Raw genomic sequence first — 20,067 nt, 5'->3', positions numbered from 1 at the left:
TAATCCTCACTTAGCATCTGACTCATTCATGAGGCTTGTTACTTAAACTTGAATACATTTCCATTGACATAGCAACAATAGAACTATAAATGGATGAAAACCATTTTGAATGTTCCAAAACTCTTCTGAGATTTGTTTCTTTCAACTTTTCATGAAAAGGAAATAAATTGGTTGGCATTAAACGTTGGTTTTAAAAATAATTATGCATTTCAAAGCATTCTTTAGAGATTAAGCAATTGAATGTTATTGAATAAAATATGTATTATTTCCTTAAAATTTATAATTTTTTATTCTTGTATTAGGAAGATAAGAAATACTCTGCATGTTGGCATCTAATGTATCAGTTTACTGAAATTTAGTGACATTATTTTTGTAAAGAAGTTCAACACAAATTTCATTTTTTATTTATCTCTTTAACCAGAGCATATAAATTTTTTCAAGTATTTCAAGTCAAATAGCAGCATTATTTCCATAGAAATAACCTGTCACAACTAAAAACTAGAAGGTACTCAACATAAATGAGGTAAATCTGCCAAATATTTTGTTTTCGATATACTTGAAGTAATCAATTTTCAGGGATATGTTTGCTTTTAAAGAAACTTACCTCTGAGGCTTTTCAATTAAACGGCATAAATCCAAATATCTCTTATAGTAGTTCACCAGTAATAATAGCATTCAGTTGTTTTCTGCAGTGATTTCCAGATTTCACTTTTATTTCTAAACCTCCCCATGGCAGTTGAGTTTAACTTATATTTTAAATCAATGAGTATTTGACATACATATTTAATTTTGAGTTGGCTGATGCATTTTTTGATGATAATTTTTTAAAAATCAAACATATTAAAATATTTTATTAAAAACACAATTTCAGAGGAATTATTCATATGGTTCCAAATGTAGAGATGCTTGTGCATAAAAAAAATCACAGCCAGATTGAATTTACTGGAGTCACTTTAGCAATATATGTACACCTATTCTGTAATGACATGTAGAATTAAAATTAAATATAGATATATATATATATATATATTTTTCAAGTTAGGGTATATTTTTACCACAAGTAAATTGGATAAATGTGGCATATTTTCTGCTATCCTTTTTTTAAAATTTATTTGTTCTAATTAGGTATATAGGACAACAGAATGCATTTCAATACATTGTACACAAATGGAGCATAAATTTTCATTTCTCAGGTTGCACACGATGTAGAGTTGTACCATATGTGCAGTCATACATGTACCTCAGGTAATGATGTCCATCTCATTCTACCATCTTTTCTAATCCTCATTCTCCTCCCTTCCCTGCTTTATCATATTACCTCCATTCTTCCCATGCCCCACTGCCATTATGGATCAGCATCCACTTATCAGAGAGAACATTTGGCCTTTGGACTTTTGGGATTGGCTTACTTTGCTTAGCATGATATTCTCCACCTCCATCCATTTACCTGCAAATGCCATAATTTTATTCTCTTTTAATGCTGAGTAATATTCCATTGTGTATATATAGAATGTTTCTTTATCCATTCATCTATTGAAGATCATCTAGGCCAGTTTGACAGTTCAGCTATTGTAAATTGAACTGCTATAAACATTGTTGTGACTGTGTCACTATAGTATGCTGATTTTAAGTTCTTTTGATAAAGACCAAGGAATGGAATAGCTGGGTCGACTGGTGGTTCCACTCAGAGTTCTCTAAGAAATCTCTATACTGCTTTCCATATTGGCTACACCAATATGCAGTCCCACCAGCAATATATGAGTGTGCCTGTTCCCCACATCCTAACACTTATTACTGCTTGTATTCTTGATAATTGCCATTCTGACTGGAGTGAGATAAAGTCTTAGAGTAGTTTTGATTTGCATTTCTCTAATTGCTAGAATAGTTGAATTTTTTTTCATATTTTTTGATTGATTGTGTATCTTCTGAGACGTATCTTTTAAGTTCCTTAGCCCATTTATTAATTTGTTTTTGGTGTTAAGTATTTGGAGTTCTTTATATATTTTAGAAATTAGTGCTCTATCTGATGGGCATGTAGTAAAGACATTCTCCCACTCTGTGGGCTCTTTCCTCACATTATTGATTGTTGGCACACGCCTGTAATCCCAGCAGCTCAGGTGGCCAAGATAGGAGGATTGCAAGTTCAACATGAGCCTGGACAATGGTGAGGCACTAAGCAAGTCAGTGAGACCCTGTCTCTAAATAAACATACAAAATAATTTGTGGTTCAGTGGTCGAGTGCCCCAGATTTCAATCCTTGGTATCCTCCTGCCCCAAAAATAGGAAAAGAAAAAAATTGATAAAAAAAACAATGTTTAAAATTATGTTTTAAATAAACTACTATTTTATGTTTAAAATAAATTACTAAACACAAATTATTGTGTATTTGGCACTTTTCAATTAATGCAGATCTAATTTGACTAAGTATGTCCATTATTGTCTTAGTCTGGTTGGTCTGCTATAATAACATCAGCTGGGTAGCTTATAAACAATAGAAATCAATTTCTCCCTGTTTAGACTGACAGCTGAGGGCAAGTCACAGGGCAATTTTGTATTTGGTGAAGGTCTACTTTCTGGCTCATAGATGATGCCTTTTATCTGTGTCTTCATTTGGTGGAAAAGATGAGGGATCTCTCTGCATCAGTCTCATTCATGGTAATCCTTCCCTCATGACATAATCATTAGTTCCTAAAGGGCCCACATCCTAATGCTATTATTTGAGAGTCATGATTTCAACATATGAATTTTGGGAAGACACATCATTGTACATGAGAGACATAGTAATTATAAATGTTGCATTTATAACTCAAAACATTTAAAGGAAAATAAGTGCTGGTTAAAATGCTTTAAAACCTAAAAGTTTATGGTATTACTATATTAATGTGTGTATATGTATATGTATATATATATATATATATATATATATATATATATTGCATTTGTTTTCTCAAGGTAAGATTACAAGTTAAAATTTATTTATAATGTTTGTAACAGTAATTATAACCTTGTCAAATTGATAGTGCAGAAGAGAATACTAAGATTTCCCCCAAATGGGTAACATATTTGGCACAATTTTAACTTATAAACTATCAGCCACTCATACAATAAGAATCGATTTATAACTGGACTTTAAAAGCCCAGTCTTTATCACTGGGGAGGTCTGGATGTCCAGTCTTGATTCTCGGCCAAGGTCAGAAGGATTTATGATGTTCTATCTGAAATTTGAAAATTTCCTGGAAATCTCCAGGGTCACTTTATTAATGGTTTTTATCTGGCATACCGAGTGATACAGCCTGGCTAGACTATGTGATTAGAAGGGCACAAAACCCCTGCTTGAAATTTCTGCTTTGAATTCTCAGGAAGCCAGATTTCTAGCATAGATCTTGGTGGTTCGATACAGAAACAAAGTGAACTCTATGTACCAAGAGTTTGCCCACCACATACACACATCAGGAACTTGCCCCTGAGGATGATAAATTTTGCAAATTCAGCAACTCAGTTTACCGTAGTACAAAATTAGAGTCTCTGGAGAAGCTGGATTTATAGATATTGGTTAGCTGCCACAAAAAATCCATGCTACAAACTATACAAAGAACTAATTGCAAATGGCTCTGATATGGGTTGAAATCTGGGGAGAGAGACACTAGGGACACTTGGGTATCCCTTTCTTTCTTGAGGATATTTGTTCATTGATTCAGGTTTTGTCAAAGCAAAACAAAAGTTTGTTTGGTTTTATTTTCCTTTTTTTTTAAATCAAAAAACATAGTTGTTTGTGAAAATTCTTCCTCACTTCAAGGTTAAACCTTGAATGTCAACAGGTTGTCAGCCAACAATAACTACAGTCTTCCTGAACCTTCATAACTATTCTCTAAAAGAACAGATGAACTTGAAACGTGGTACCCATCATGGATCCAACAGTCAGGGAAAGCTTTGCCAAGGTAGGCTTCATCTGCTCCCTACTTATTTGTCTGTTTCTTTGGATCATTCAAAGTGCTTACTGTGTAAGTGGGGTCTCTTCTCACTTGTCACATATTGAAAAGGTGAAGTACCTTTTGAAGTGTCATGCAAGATAGCATATTTCTTAAACATGACTTTTGATATATTAGAACTGTTGAAGCAAATGGGCAGCATGAAAGAAAGGGATGGATGGAACTACCTTTATATGTTTTATGTTGTTTCTTTACTTTATATGGATGCAATATTTTTCTTATAGGGTATGCTTGAAAAGAGAAGATAAGAAGGGATCAGATTACTAGGGGCACAAGGCAAATCATCCCAAAGCTAAATAATGGTTAGCTATCCTCTTCCTAGTAAATACTGGGGCTAGTCAGAGATCCCGTTCTTTATCCATTGTGACGTTCATCAGAAGTCTTATTTCTTTTTTTTTTTAATTTTTTATTGTTGGCTGTTCAAAACATTACATAGTTCTTGATATATCATATTTCACACTTTGATTCAAGTGGGTTATGAGCTCCCATTTTTACCCCATATACAGATTGCAGAATTACATCAGTTACACATCCATTGATTTACATATTGCCATACTAGTGTCTGTTGTGTTCTGCTGCCTTTCCTATCCTCTACTATCCCCCCTCCCCTCCCCTCCCCTCCCCTCTTCTCTCTCTGCCCCCTCTACTGGCATTCATTTGTCCCCCTTGTATTATTTTTCCCTTTCCCCTCACTTCCTCTTGTATGTACTTTTGTATAACTCTGAGGGTCTCCTTCCATTTCCATGCAATTTCCCTTCTCTCTCCCTTTCCCTCCCACCTCTCATCCCTGTTTAATATTAATCTTCTTCTCATGCTCTTCGACCCTACTCTGTTCTTAGTTACTCTCCTTATATCAAAGAAGACATTTGGCATTTGTTTTTAGGGATTAGCTAGCTTCACTTAGCATAATCTGCTCTAATGCCATCCATTTCCCTGTAAATTCTATGATTTTGTCATTTTTTAATGCAGAGTAATACTCCATTGTGTATAAATGCCACATTTTTTTCACCGTTTGACCCAGCTATTCCCCTTCTCGGTCTATTCCCTAAAGACCTAAAAAGAGCATGCTACAGGGACACTGCTACATCGATGTTCATAGAAGTCTTATTTCTTTTAGAAACTCTTAATTGCCCCTCTCATTAAATTCAGTCATTATTCATCTCCACCTGCTTCATTTACTTTAACCACTGAAACACAAATTTTAAACTATAGGATTATAGTCCCTTCAGCTGTTCAGAAACCATGGAATGGGGATGCAGTTATTGCCATCAAATTCCATGTGTTATTATTATAATGTAAACAGTTTTAAGCTGCAACTGAAGAAGAATAATAGTAAAAATAATTTCAATAAAACACAAGGTTATTATAAAATAACCAAGTAATTTTCCATAAATGTATCCAAAGCTACATTATTGAGAAAAATTCTAGAAAAAAACATTTCAATATGACAGCTCATAATAGTAAAAGAGAAATATTTTGTTAAACAAGGAATAAAATCAGAAGCTTTTATTTAATACCTCCATATTATTGAGCAGAATAGGAAAGTGCTGTATGTGCCATATAATAAACTTAGTAACCAGAATGTTAAATCTAGTTTAACACATATGTTTGCTCCATCATGTCTATAAGAAACAATATTTTTGTGCTGAATATTTTTATGTTGAAACACTCTTTTGGCCTTAGAGACCTCATTTGTTATTATTTATACAATAACTTGTATTGTTTTATCAAGTCTATTATATAGTTTCTTGTACTTTCATAAATAACAGTCAAGCAAATATAACATTTAAATAAAATATGTTTAGTATATTTTCATTTTCAAAATTTGTCTAAACATAAATTTACCATATTGTAGACATTTTTTTTTAATTTGGCATTTTAGTTCATATTTATCCCAGTTGTTTTCTTAGGAGAAAATCTGTTTTTAATGTAGGACTAAAATTTACACTAGCTTTACTCATCTTATGATAGTTGTTGTGCATATTGGGGGATGGTATTCTCCTCCAGTTACTCTCTTGCCCAGGGAGTGGGATATAGGAATGACAGTACTCTCAATTTAGCCTGTGGGATCTTAGGGTATTATTCTAACTTTGTTCCATCCAAACATACAGAGAATTCAAAGACAGATTATTAAATGTTTTCCTTAATTTTTGTTCTTCTTTTTGGGTACTTCTCAATTAAGTGCTTTGGTCATGGAAAATACTTAACCATCTTTTTAAGTATAAATGTGTAACAATGTGAATGCTTCATTTGTCTGACACATCCAAGCATATGTATCAACACCGTAAGCATGTGGAGTTAAAGGAGGAAATAGCTTGGCTCTGAGGATCCAGCTGAAGTTCATACTTTATACAGATTTGTTATGCTATGTATTTAAATTTCTGCTTCATCTCTATGGATGAATTTTCTTGTCTACCACATTCTAATACATTTTATCTACCTTAGGATTATTTCATTTTTTTCTTTGCCTTTTCTTCCTTGAGCAGGTTTCACTTTTTTTATTTGCTTGCTTCTTGTGTTTGTGTGTGTGTTTCTTTTTTGTTGTTGTTGTTTGTTTGTTTTTTAGCTATGGAGGCCAGGGTTCTTTCAGGTAATTAGCCTCAGTTCTGTGCAACCTCAGTAAAAGCATTTCTAAAAGGAGCCATTTCACTACCTAAGTTATAAATCTTTATTTTCTGCTGAATAACATATATACACTTATATCCCAATCTATTTGTAATTTCAAATTCCACAGGATAAATTTAGGATAAATAAGTATCTGTCTCCTAACAACACTGTTTGTAATCTAGAATCGTATTGGTCTACTTGCTTTGAATTGGGTTCATATACAACTTCTTTACAGCTTTTCCCTCAAGGATCTTTGACTTTATCTTTGAAAAATTAATGGCCACTTTCTCAATGAAATTTTTTGATCTGTCAGTAAATAGTGAATTATCAAAAGATCACTCTTGCCTCCAGCCATCACAGGAATCTGCACAGCTTGTTACAATAGATAATTTGTGTTCTATTAGATCATTAGGCATATTTTGAAAGGGGACTTTGGAACCTTCCATTTCACATACTATAAGTAAAGTAGAATATATCAAATTAAAGTGAAAATGTAAGCAATCATTTCATAAACATTGTCTTTTTATTTCAAAATTGTTTTTTTTTAATTTTTTATTGTTGGTTGTTCAAAACATTACAAATTTCTTGACATATCATATTCCACACTTTGATTCAAGTGGGTTATGAACTCCCACCTTCACCCCATACACAGATTGCAGAATCACATCAGTTACACATCCATTGATTTACATATTGCCATACTAGTGTCTGTTGTGCTCCGCTGCCTTTCCCATCCTCCACCATCCCCCCTCACCACCTCTCCCCTCCCCTCCCCTCCTCTCTCTCTACCCCCTCCACTGTATAACCCTGAAGGTCTCCTTCCATTTCCATGCAATTTCCCTTCTCTCTCCCTTTCCCTCCCACCTCTCATCCCTGTTAAATGTTAATCTTCTTCTCCTGCTCTTCGTCCCTACTCTGATCTTAGTTACTCTCCTTATATCAAAGAAGACATTTGGCATTTGTTTTTTAGGGATTGGCTAGCTTCACTTAGCATAATCTGCTCTAATGCCATCCATTTCCCTGCAAATTCTATGATTTTGTCATTTTTTATGCAGAGTAATACTCCATTGTGTATAAATGCCACATTTTTTTATCCATTCGTCTATTGAAGGGCATCTAGGTTGGTTCCACAGTCTTGCTATTGTGAATCGTGCTGCTATGAACATCGATGTAGCAGTGTCCCTGTAGCATGCTCTTTTTAGGTCTTTAGGGAATAGACCAAGAAGGGGAATAGCTGGGTCAAATGGTGACTCCATTCCCAGCTTTCCAAGAAATCTCCATACTGCTTTCCAAATTGGCTGCACCAATTTGCAGTCCCACCAGCAATGTACAAGTGTACCCTTTTCCCCACATCCTCGCCAGCACTTGTTGTTTGACTTCCTAATGGCTGCCAATCTTACTGGAGTGAGATGGTATCTTAGGGTGGTTTTGATTTGCATTTCTCTGAAAGCTAGAGATGGTGAGCATTTTTTCATGTACTTGTTGATTGACTGTATGTCCTCCTCTGAGAAGTGTCTGTTCAGGTCCTTGGCCCATTTGTTGATTGGGTTGTTTGTTCTCTTATTGTCTAATTTTTTGAGTTCTTTGTATACTCTGGATATTAGGGCTCTATCTGAAGTGTGAGGAGTAAAGATTTGTTCCCAGGGTGTAGGCTCCCTATTTACCTCTCTTATTGTTTCTTTTGCTGAGAAAAAACTTTTTAGTTTGAGTAAGTCCCATTTGTTGATTCTAGTTATTAACTTTTGTGCTATGGGTGTCCTATTGAGGAATTTGGAGCCCGACCCCACCGAATGTAGATCGTAGCCAACTTTTTCTTCTATCAGACGGCGTGTCTCTAATTTGATATCAAGCTCCTTGATCCATTTTGAATTCACTTTTGTGCATGGCGAGAGAAAGGGATTCAGTTTCATTTTGTTGCATATGGATTTCCAGTTTTCCCAGCACCATTTGTTGAAGATGCTATCCTTCCTCCATTGCATGCTTTTAGCCCCTTTATCAAATATAAGATAGTTGTAGTTTTGTGGATTGGTTTCTGTGTCCTCTATTCTGTACCATTGGTCCACCCGCCTGTTTTGGTACCAGTACCATGCTGTTTTTGTTACTATTGCTCTGTAGTATAGTTTGAAGTCTGGTATCGCTATACCGCCTGATTCACACTTCCTGCTTAGCATTGTTTTTGCTATTCTGGGTCTTTTATTTTTCCATATGAATTTCATGATTGCTTTCTCTATTTCTACAAGAAATTCCATTGGGATTTTGATTGGCATTGCATTAAACCTATAGAGAACTTTTGGTAATATCGCCATTTTGATGATGTTAGTTCTGCCTATCCATGAACAGGGTATATTTTTCCATCTTCTAAGATCTTCTTCTATTTCTCTCTTTAGGGTTCTGTAGTTTTCATTGTATAAGTCTTTCACCTCTTTTGTTAGGTTGATTCCCAAGTATTTTATTTTTTTTGAAGATATTGTGAATGGAGTGGTTGTCCTCATTTCCATTTCAGAGGATTTGTCGCTGATATACAGGAATGCCTTTGATTTATGCGTGTTGATTTTATAGCCTGCCACTTTGCTGAATTCATTTATTAGCTCTAATAGTTTCTTTCTAGAGCCTTTTGGGTCTGCTAGGTATAGAATCATATCATCTGCAAATAGTGATAATTTAAGTTCTTCTTTTCCTATTTTGATGCCTTTAATTTCTTTCATCTGTCTAATTGCTCTGGCCAGTGTTTCGAGAACTATGTTGAACAGAAGTGGAGAGAGAGGGCATCCCTGTCTTGTTCCAGATTTTAGAGGGAATGCCTTCAATTTTTCTCCATTCAGAATGATGCTAGCCTGAGGCTTAGCATAGATTGCTTTTACAATATTGAGGTATGTTCCTGTTATCCCTAGTTTTTCTAGAGTTTTGTACATAAAGGGATGCTGTACTTTGTCAAATGCTTTTTCCGCATCTATCGAGATGATCATATGGTTCTTATTTCTAAGTCTATTGATGTGGTGAATAACATTTATTGATTTCCATATATTGAACCAGCCTTGCATCCCAGGGATGACTCCTACTTGATCATGGTGCACAATTTTTTTGATATGTTTTTGTATCCGATTCGCCAGAATTTTATTGAGGATTTTTGCATCTAGGTTCATTAGAGATATTGGTCTGTAGTTTTCTTTCTTTGAAGTGTCTTTGTCTGGTTTAGGTATCAGGGTGATGTTGGCCTCATAGAATGAATTTGGAAGTTCTCCCTCTTTTTCTATTTCCTGAAGTAGCTTGAAAAGTATTGGTATTAGTTCTTCTTTAAAGGTTTTGTAAAACTCTGCTGTATACCCATCCGGTCCTGGGCTTTTCTTAGTTGGTAGTCTTTTGATGGTTTCTTCTATTTCCTCAATTGATATTGGTCTGTTTAGGTTGTCTATATCCTCCTGACTCAATCTGGGCAGATCATATGACTTAAGAAATTTATCTATGCCTTCACTATCTTCTAATTTATTGGAGTATAAGGATTCAAAATAGTTTTTGATTATCTTCTGTATTTCTGAAGTGTCTGTTGTGATATTGCCTTTTTCATCCCGTATGCTAGTAATTTGAGTTCTCTCTCTTCTTCTCTTCGCTAGCATGGCTAAGGGTCTGTCGATTTTGTTTATTTTTTCAAAGAACCAACTTTTAGTTTTGTCAATTTTTTCAATTGTTTCTTTTGTTTCGATTTCATTAATTTCAGCTCTGATTTTAATTATTTCTTGCCTTCTACTTCTTTTGCTGTTGTTTTGCTCTTCTTTTTCTAGGATTTTGAGATGAAGTATGAGATCATTTATTTGTTGGTTTTTTCCTTTTTTAAGGAATGAACTCCAAGCAATGAATTTTCCTCTTAGAACTACTTTCAATGTGTCCCATAGATTCCGATATGTTGTGTCTGTGTTTTCATTTATCTCTAAGAATTTTTTAATTTCCTCCTTGATGTCTTCTATAACCCATTGATCATTCAGTAACCTATTGTTCATTCTCCAAGTGATGTATTCTTTTTCCTTCCTTCTTTTATCATTGATTTTCAGTTCCATTCCATTATGATCAGATAGGATGCATGGTATTATCTCTACTCCTTTATATTGTCTAAGAGTTGCCCTGTGACATAATATATGATCTATTTTTGAGAAGGATCCATGTGCTGCTGAGAAAAAAAGTGTAAGTGCTTGATGTTGGGTGGTATATTCTATATATGTCAATTAAGTCTAGGTTATTAATTGTGTTATTGAGTTCTATAGTTTCCTTATTCAACTTTTGTTTGGAAGATCTGTCCAGTGGCGAGAGAGGTGTGTTGAAGTCTCCCATGATTATTGTATGGTGGTCTATTAGACTCTTGAACTTGAGAAGAGTTTGTTTGATGAACATAGCTGCACCATTGTTTGGGGCATATATATTTATGATTGTTATGTCTTGTTGGTGTATGGTTCCCTTAAGCAGTATGTAGTGTCCCTCTTTATCCCTTTTGATTAACTTTGGCTTGAAATCTATTTTATTTGATATGAGTATGGACACTCCTGCTTGTTTCCGAAGTCCATATGAGTGATATGATTTTTCCCAACCTTTCACCTTCAGCCTATGTATGTCTTTTCCTATCAAATGCGTCTCCTGTAGGCAGCATATTGTTGGGTCTTGACTTTGGGGAATGAAATGGAAATGATGTAATTATAGATTGGAAGATCCACCATCTAGTAAAGGAACCACAAGTTATTAGTACTACCACAAGATGTTAGTGTATCTGTATAAGGAGGTCTCTCTTCCTGGGTGGATAGAGGAGAAAGACTCAAATCTACCCACAATAGGTGCTTTCTCCTGCATCAGTCTAGCTTTGGAGACATTAGTGGCAAATGTTCCCCACCCCCACCAAAAATAAATAAATAAATAAAGTCGGTTTATTTATTTATCTATGTTCTAACCACATTAAAAAAAAAAGTAAACAAAACTCTGTATTTTTATGAAACTTGATGAACCATCATATTCCAAACTGTACATTCACAGAAATACATAGTTATCAAAAATGCACACACTTCCCCTGCCTATCCAGCACCTTTGGCTTCCTAGACCTGGTCTGCTTTGGTATCTTCATCCTCAGCAGGTTGTCAGGATCCTTGCCAATCTCAGCTTTTCCCTGTTCTCTTTAAGTACCTTCTCTCTCTTCTTTTCAGGAACCTTTTCAGGCTTACACTCTAGCTTTGGAATAATGGGTTCAGAACAATCTTTCATATATCCTCTATGGTCCATCCATCACCATGGCTTTATCTATGTTAGGAAAACTTTCAGTCTTTCTTTAGCACATGAAGATGACCCTACAGGACATCTTCACTGGAGGTGGAGAAGCAGTGGTGTAGGGACGGTGGTCAGTATGAGAGATGGTTCTTTTCTTTCTTCATAGTATAAAATTATTTTTTAACTGTATACCTGATTCTTAGTGATAGACTGGTTTAAAGGGAAAAACAGTGTATATTTTGAAATTATTATCAATAAGTAGTAGAAACATGTAACTTTTTGTTTACATGATAGTATTTTATCATAAGTGTTGCAATTTTCTATTTATTTTTATATCTAATCCACTCATTTTTAAACTTCTCAGGTCAACAACAAAAACAAAACTTTATTTCTAAACCATGGTACAAAGCCCTGAGTATCGAAATCATAATTATTAGTTTTTAAATTAATTGAATATTAGACAATAGTAGACAATGAATTCCATTATCAATACCAGGGCAACACATTAGATCTGTTAAAAATTAGTAATTGATGATAAATAATGTTACAAAGTAAATGACTTAAATCATTATGCATAGTGAGACTTAATAAAAGGATGTATCAGGCATAAACAGTCTGATTACTGCAAAGGAAAAGATTTGCAGTTTCATACAATGTTTGATGTTGAGATATTAGTAACTGGGTACTCTGAGGCTATATGCTTCAGTTTTTGACTCATTAGTGGATGCAAAAATGAATGCTTAGAAACTTTTGGATATATTTGCCGGTGGCTCAAATAATTAGAGTTGTTCACCATCTTTGGAGCAATACTTTATTTTTGCAGATACATGGACACTATCATTCTCTTCCTAATTTACAAAGTTCTTCACACTCATTTTAGGATTATTCTCCAAAAGTAAAAATTACTCTTATTAGATGAGTAAATCATTAGTTCTTGTTTTGTGAAGATCCTATAAAATTCACAAAGCTCAGTTTTATCCCTTATGTAAGTCACTATATGCATGGTTTAACTTTCTCTCTCTAATAACCCTAAGTTCAACTTTGATGAACCTCTTGTCACTTCCTAACTGGGCCATCCAATTTAATGCTCTAGTGTTTAGGTTCTTACCATTGCCTAGAATGCTCTGCTCTTAACCTCATGTGTCAATTTAAAAAAATTCTTGAATACCTCAATATTTACCTTTTCAAATAAACTTTGAAGTAACTTAAAGAAGTGAATTGTGTGACTCCCTTTTCTTGCTTCTGTAGCAATTCCTTCATATCTATGTCACTGGGCCATCCTGATGTGATGCCAGGATTTGGCACTGTCTGTATTCTCTGCATATCAACACTAATAGGACAGGAACTATATGTCTGTAAGCTCAAAAGTCAGTACCTGGATTGACTGAGACTTCAAAAATAAATCAATAAATAGATAAGTAATCATCAATAAAAGTCATAAATTATTCCTGTTTTATTTTATTAAAAGATAACTGAATATAAGAATATGTTTCTTCTGCCCATACTATTAAATGGAATTTTGAAAATAATCGTTCATAAAATAAATGACTAATCTTTGTCTTACTTTTAATTTACATGAGTAATAACATTAAAATATGTACATATTAAATACATATTCAAAATTAATTATTTTATTAATGATTGAAAGAAAAATTAAACTTCACTTTGTGTGACTCTCATGGAATCCATCAAAAATTTTCATTATTTTCCTTTTGCTCAACCTTCATCATCATATAGATGAACTTGAATTTGTATGATTACAATTGCTGTTGTCAAAAGTTATATTCTGAGTAATGGCAGCTTTGTAACAGTAATTTCCCAGTGAGATTATATATATATATATATATATATATATATATATATATATATATATATATATATATATATATATTCTACAAATGTATTCAAATGCATTTTTACTTAGTCCTTTAAAATATCATTATCTAAAGCTTATCACAGAATCACAGGTAATTGTCATTAGATTTAATAAAGCATACACATATGCACATGCATGCAGAACCGGAGCATCACTCCCTTGCTTTGTGTACATACCACTGTCATATTTCACTTATTTCATTTTGGTGTGGTGAACCTATTACAGCAATAATTACAAGAAAATGCATCACTAGTTTATTTTTGCCACCTACAACTGAGTAAGCCACTTTGTGTTCTATATTCATTTTTTAAAAAATCTTTTTGTTTACCTATTTTAAGCACTGTAACTTCCAGTAATGCTGAATAAACCAAAATACCCAGGAGAACAATGTTAAATGAAGAACTATTTAAAGATAATTTTCTATATGTACCACAAAGGAGTGTGGCACAGAGTTAAGATTTGCATTTGAGGCTGCTGTGGAGATGTGAAAACAAATCTTACCTAAAAAACTAATAAATTCTGATTGTGACAACGGAAAATGGAGAATGGCAGGAATAGATATGGTTGGCCCCAGAACATTAGCCAGGAAATCAGCAGAAACATCAAGAAAGTCACAATATGAAAGCCTAGAATTGGGATCCTTGCATTAGAATGAGGTTGCAGCAGAACAAAAGAGGATGTTACCTGCCCAGAATGGGGCAGAGGACAAAAACACCCCCACACACTTCACCCCTGCCCAGACTCTCACCATCAGGCTGAGCTGACTAACATGTGACAGTAGAAAGCTGTTGGATTTTTTTTTTAATTATAAGACATAAAATCATAGAATATCACTCTAGAGAGACAAAGCAATGATCAAAATTATAGTCAGGTACAGGAATTATCAGAAAGGTTTTAAAATGACTATGAACAATATATTAAAATATCCAAAGTAAACAAGTGTAAAATGGAAAATAATAGAGAAATGTTAGAGCAACAGTATCAAGATTTTATACAATAATTTTCATTTATTTTTAATAACCAAATTTCTCTCAAATCATATTTTTCAAACATATTAGAATTATTAATTATGGCAAAATACATTACAATCAAGGAAATACACCTAATGGGAAAAAGAGGATAATGTGCTTAGATTGTATTTGAAATTTTGAAAACTATAATTAATGTTTTGATATTTTAAAAAGAAAAAAATTACAGTCATATACTAATCCTAGAGTATGTAGTAAAGCAATTTAAAATTGGAATTTTATAAATAATTCATATGTATCATTGCTCCTTTCCTAGAAATATTTTAATATCTTGCTTCAGTGTATTTTAAATTATTTTTCCAAATAATTTGGGTTATGCAGAAGAGTTGTTAAGAAATTCCCACATAGGCTTTAAACAGTTTTCTCTAATCTTAAAATCTTACATAACTATGGTTTATTTATCAGGACAAAGAACTGAACAAAACTGAACTTTGCAATACTAATCAAACGACTGATTTGATTCTGCCCAGGAACACAATCTATGATATCCTGTTAAATTTCATTATATCACCTTCATCTCTAATCTGTGGCAATATTCAGTCTTTCTCCAACATGATGACTTGGTCATTTTTGAAGAGTGCTGGCCAAATCTTTTGTAGAATGTCCTTCAGTTTTGATTAGTTTGATATTTCCTCATAATTTGTCATGTATCTGTGAAAATAAGTTTGAGGGCTATATTACTAATTAATCACTCATTTTTTCTTTCATACAAACACTGTGTATCCATAGGCGCCACTGTTGTGCGCTTGCATACTGAACAATATTGGTGGGTTCTGTATACATTGCAGTGCTGTATTTATTTACTCCCATAGTTCACAGAATGCAGAAATAGCTGTATTATGGAACGATGACTTACTTTACAACCTGAGGAGAATTCTCAGGTTGTAAATGTTTTAACAAAGGACATGTTTCTATGGTAGTGATATTCCTAATAACTTCTTGTCAGGATATCTCAGAATGTGTTTATACCCTGTACCAATATTTCCCCCATATATTACAGCTACATTAATAAAAAGATACCTAAAAACAACACAAAAATTCAACATGAGTTTTACCCAAATTCCATTACCTTAAAGGATTTCATCACAAAATTTCTAGACTTAGATTTCCACTTAAAGTCTTTTTTTTTAATTAACTTTTTTTTATTATTAATGTAACAAATAATTTCTTCCACAATGGCAACTGTGGTAAAAAATGCCAACATCAGCCAACCTGCCAACATATCCTATGGTCTTTTAATTAATATAGTGCATAGACATTTATAAACTACACAACCATACCAATTTATAAGCAACTAATAATTTTGAAATGTTAGAATATAATAAATTTACACCGCAAATAGTTTATTTTCCTCATATTATTTTTTCATATTCACACGACCCACATTTTTTTTAATCAGACTCCATTAAATTCTAGATTTAAATAGAACTAAGCATAAAACAAAATAGCTCTTATCAGTGTCTAAGCCACTTAAAGCTATTCTCTAAAAAATAAGTTATTCAACCCAAGGCAAACATGGAGAAAGTTGGAGCTGAAGCTTTGGTTCCCCATAGTTTGATCTGTTAAACCCATGGGAACTTTCAAGATTCAGTTTTTTAGTAGCTTCATGCCATAAAGGTAACTGTCACTAGTGGAATGTCCATTAGCCACAGAAAGACCCCCAGACACATTCGACAGGGTGTTCAATCTGCAGAAAATGGGGAGTTTGGAGTGGTATGCAATCAGATTAACACATTTTTAATCCTTAGTCAAACATAAATATTATACCTAAATAACAATCTCGAAGGAGCTTGAAACTTAAATCATGAACTAACTAACCCTGAAGAACGTAAAGGTTCTATTCGGAATGGAAATGATAACCACTTGGCCAGTTTTCTGCAGTGAATCACAGACTGACATCATGCAGTCAGTTCAGAGACTGCAGTGCTCCTCCCTGAGGCTGTAACAGTTAGGCCATTACCTGACATGTGCTTCAGGACACCCAGTGATAGCAAAACAGGTCAGTCCTATGACACACAGGGTTAGGTCTTGTAACTCTGAAGTGTTAGGTAAAACCAATGTTGGGTTTTCCTCATAACTTTTCCTTAAATCCTTTTATTTTCATGAGTAAATCCAGGCCTACTTTGGGCTCTCCATGTTAAGCCTGTGGAAGCTGCGGCTGCGGCTGCTGCTGCTGCTCGATGGCTCTTTTTCTACGTTATGGTCCTATTTCTGCTAAATTGTCCTTCAAGTCTTAGTCAATTTCAGTTTTCTAAAAACTCTTCTTTTTAGAATACTGAGACTATCAGTAAATTTAAATTAAAAAAAATTTTCAATCTTATTTTTCAAATACAACAGAATTCTGATATCTGATGCTGGGTGATTTCTGTTCACTTAGTATCAATGTTGTAAAGAGGTTCAACTGAACTTTTATTTAACGAGGTGAGTTTCAACTCTAAAAATGGTAAATTAACCTCTTTTTTTTTGTGGGAATCTAAAGTGTAACCCTTAGGAGATTATCTTTAAGTTAAAAACATAAAATTAGGCCGATGATGATTAAATACAATGTTAACAAGTACATTGAGCAATAAACTGAAACTTTCATTTAACTGACATCTGCTAGTTTTTTATTAAGTATAAAGGCCAGTTAATCAATTCATTAGATTGGTCAAGGCAAGACACCTGAACTACACAACAGAATTTAAAAAGCAGTTGGTTTTGTAGTAGTTCTCTGGTAATCACACACCCACGCACACATACAAACAAATTGGTAGAGTACTCTGGATATTAGATTCCCCCATAATCTTGTATAATGCACTGTTCACAATCTGCAGTTTTTTGATAACGATATAAATTGGACATGACCAAATTAGAGATGACTGATAAACTCTTTTGGGAACTTTAGCTGTATTCCCCCAAAGATTGACTTTAAACTAAAAAAAAAAAAATCATATAAAAACACAAGATTTAACAGACACTTTGAAAAAAATCAAATTATAACTCAATTGTCTACTTTTTAAATATGACTAAGAAAAAAGTTTTAAGTAGTAATGTCTACATTTAAAAAAATGACAAACTATTAACTGGGTGAATCTGGGTTGGGGGAAAGCTATACAGTATTATTGCACTCCACGAATGTGCAGAATTCCAGAACGTGCCAGCACAGAAAAACTATTTTGCATTGAGGTTTTCCAAGAGGTACAAGGAGCCTGCCAAAAAAGCATCTGGTCTGTACTAACAGCTGGCTGTCTTCAGTACAGACCTTCATAGTGTCAGTCACGCTGCTCTTGCAAAGATCCCTTAATGTAAGAGTTTTCAGTGCTGATAGGTGGGGCTATGATCAATGATGCGGAATTGAATCCATGTGCACGTTGAGTTTCATTTCATTGTCAAGAATTTGAACAAGTTGTTGCATGGATGGAAGATGACCAGATTCCAGCTTAGACCATACAGGCACGTCATTTAAAGTTATCTCAAATGCACCTGTTGACATACACTGGTTCTCAATCATGTTGCTTAAGAAGAAAACTATCATACATGCATAGACCTTATTCTCCTGGCCCCACTGCCAGATGCTAGGAGCTTGCATGCCAAAGAAAGCAAAAGGGTCCTTGCCAACAATGATCAAGCCTATTAATACGAGTTTGAAGATTGACAGGAAAGAGGCTATGTGTCTATAAATTGGTTGAGGGAGGTAATTCTCTCCTTCGATTCGGATGTCTGGGTACCGCTGACTAATAACCCGCATGTACTCCTCAAACACCCGCCTGTAACCTCGGGAAACACAAATCTGGAACTTGAGCAGCGGCCCGGTAGCGTACTGCATCTTTAACCTCTTGCTGGGCACGCAGCCCAGGTTGGCCAAGGCCTCGCTCCGGGCCACCGCCGACGCCGCCACCAGGAGAAGCAGCAGAAGCCTCATCTTACTCGAGACTGCCGCTGCAGCCGCCTTCAGACTGAGACTGCGGCCGCCCAGAGCCTCGCCGCCGGCGGCTCCCCCACTTAAAGTCTTTTTCCTATATTAGTTTCAATCTATCCATTATAAAAATACAGATTAGGAAATATTTTCTTATTGTCTTGCTCAATGGAATTGAAAATCTTAAAGCTGCGATAAAATATACAGAAAATAACTCTCGAATAAAAAAATAATGCATAAAAATTAAGTTTTGGGGAAGTGTCAAAAGAATCGATAGGTCTCCTTGAAACATGTTAGAGAATTTCATGTTAAAATGCATTAAGTAAATATGATTTTTCAATTTTTCATCTTTGGGGCACATGAATTAACATAATAAATTGATTAGTAAATAAGCCTTAATGAAGTCCTCTCTGTCCTTTCTCTTTATCAATGGGAATTTGTTTTAATATATTTTAGGTGATAGAATTTTTATCTAAATTCTTCATGAATATTAGCATATTAGTATGTATCCCCATATCAACTCAAATATTCTCCCACTAATGAAATTTTGCAAAACTCTCATTGACAAAATGACCTAGAGAATTATGAAAATTAAAAGAATTTGCATATTATATCTATGGGTGATTGAACTATAACATTTAAAAACGGAAAAATTTTATAAAATTGTGTATGTTAGTTTTCCAAAGCAACAAGACAACTTTTTTCTATTTTCTAAGTCATGGAAATTTAAATAAATAATTTGATTCTTCTTGGCATCTACAATACATGCAAAACAGGATGCTACAATATAAATTAAATTGTCTTAGTAAAATAGCCATTACTTTTACTATAATTGAATACTTGATCTTTCAGTACATGTTCAGGTATTATCCATACTTTGATTACAAATCTGAAATTTGCTTCCATTTACCCAGCAATTTATACACATTCTTTTTATTATAAATCCTAAATGATTAATTCTTATATAATCACTGTATGATATAACTTGGAATTTACGATGTACTTTTAAAAATAAAATGATATTATCATGGACACAATTTAACAGGATTTCTAAGTCCAGAGTTCTGATCAAAATAAAAAATATTATTATTAGTGTTTTTTTAATAGTTATTTTGCAAGAGATTAGTATATCACTGTGCACAGAAATAACTATGCAGTGGGAAACTTTATTTTTAACTTGATCTTTCCTCTTTATGCTCTTTTCAATTACCATTTGGTCCTGAGTATAGTGTCCATATGTTTCTACTTCAGAAATGATATCTACTCAATTTCATAATTACCATCTAAAATTTTTCTTGCCACATATTAAACCCTAGAAACTCTGACCCACCCTGGGTGTTTTTCTTAGCTGCTCAAATTTTCACTTACCATTGTTAATGTATTTAGTAATTCTCTGTTTCACTCATATAAATTTGCAAAACTCAAGTTTTT

The 20,067-nt window shown here is 33.9% G+C and overlaps 1 pseudogene; it reads right to left on the bottom strand.

Moving 5' to 3' along the window:
• Positions 1–17,330: 17,330 nt before the first annotated feature.
• Positions 17,331–18,657, bottom strand: LOC114088006 (thioredoxin reductase-like selenoprotein T pseudogene; annotated as a pseudogene).
• Positions 18,658–20,067: the final 1,410 nt, after the last annotated feature.

This window comes from Marmota flaviventris, chromosome 2, assembly GCF_047511675.1.
Source record: "Marmota flaviventris isolate mMarFla1 chromosome 2, mMarFla1.hap1, whole genome shotgun sequence".
In the NCBI taxonomy this organism is placed as follows: domain Eukaryota; kingdom Metazoa; phylum Chordata; class Mammalia; order Rodentia; family Sciuridae; genus Marmota; species Marmota flaviventris.
The sequence above is the reverse complement of the archived record's forward strand: the minus strand, read 5'-3'. Positions and strand labels throughout refer to the sequence as shown.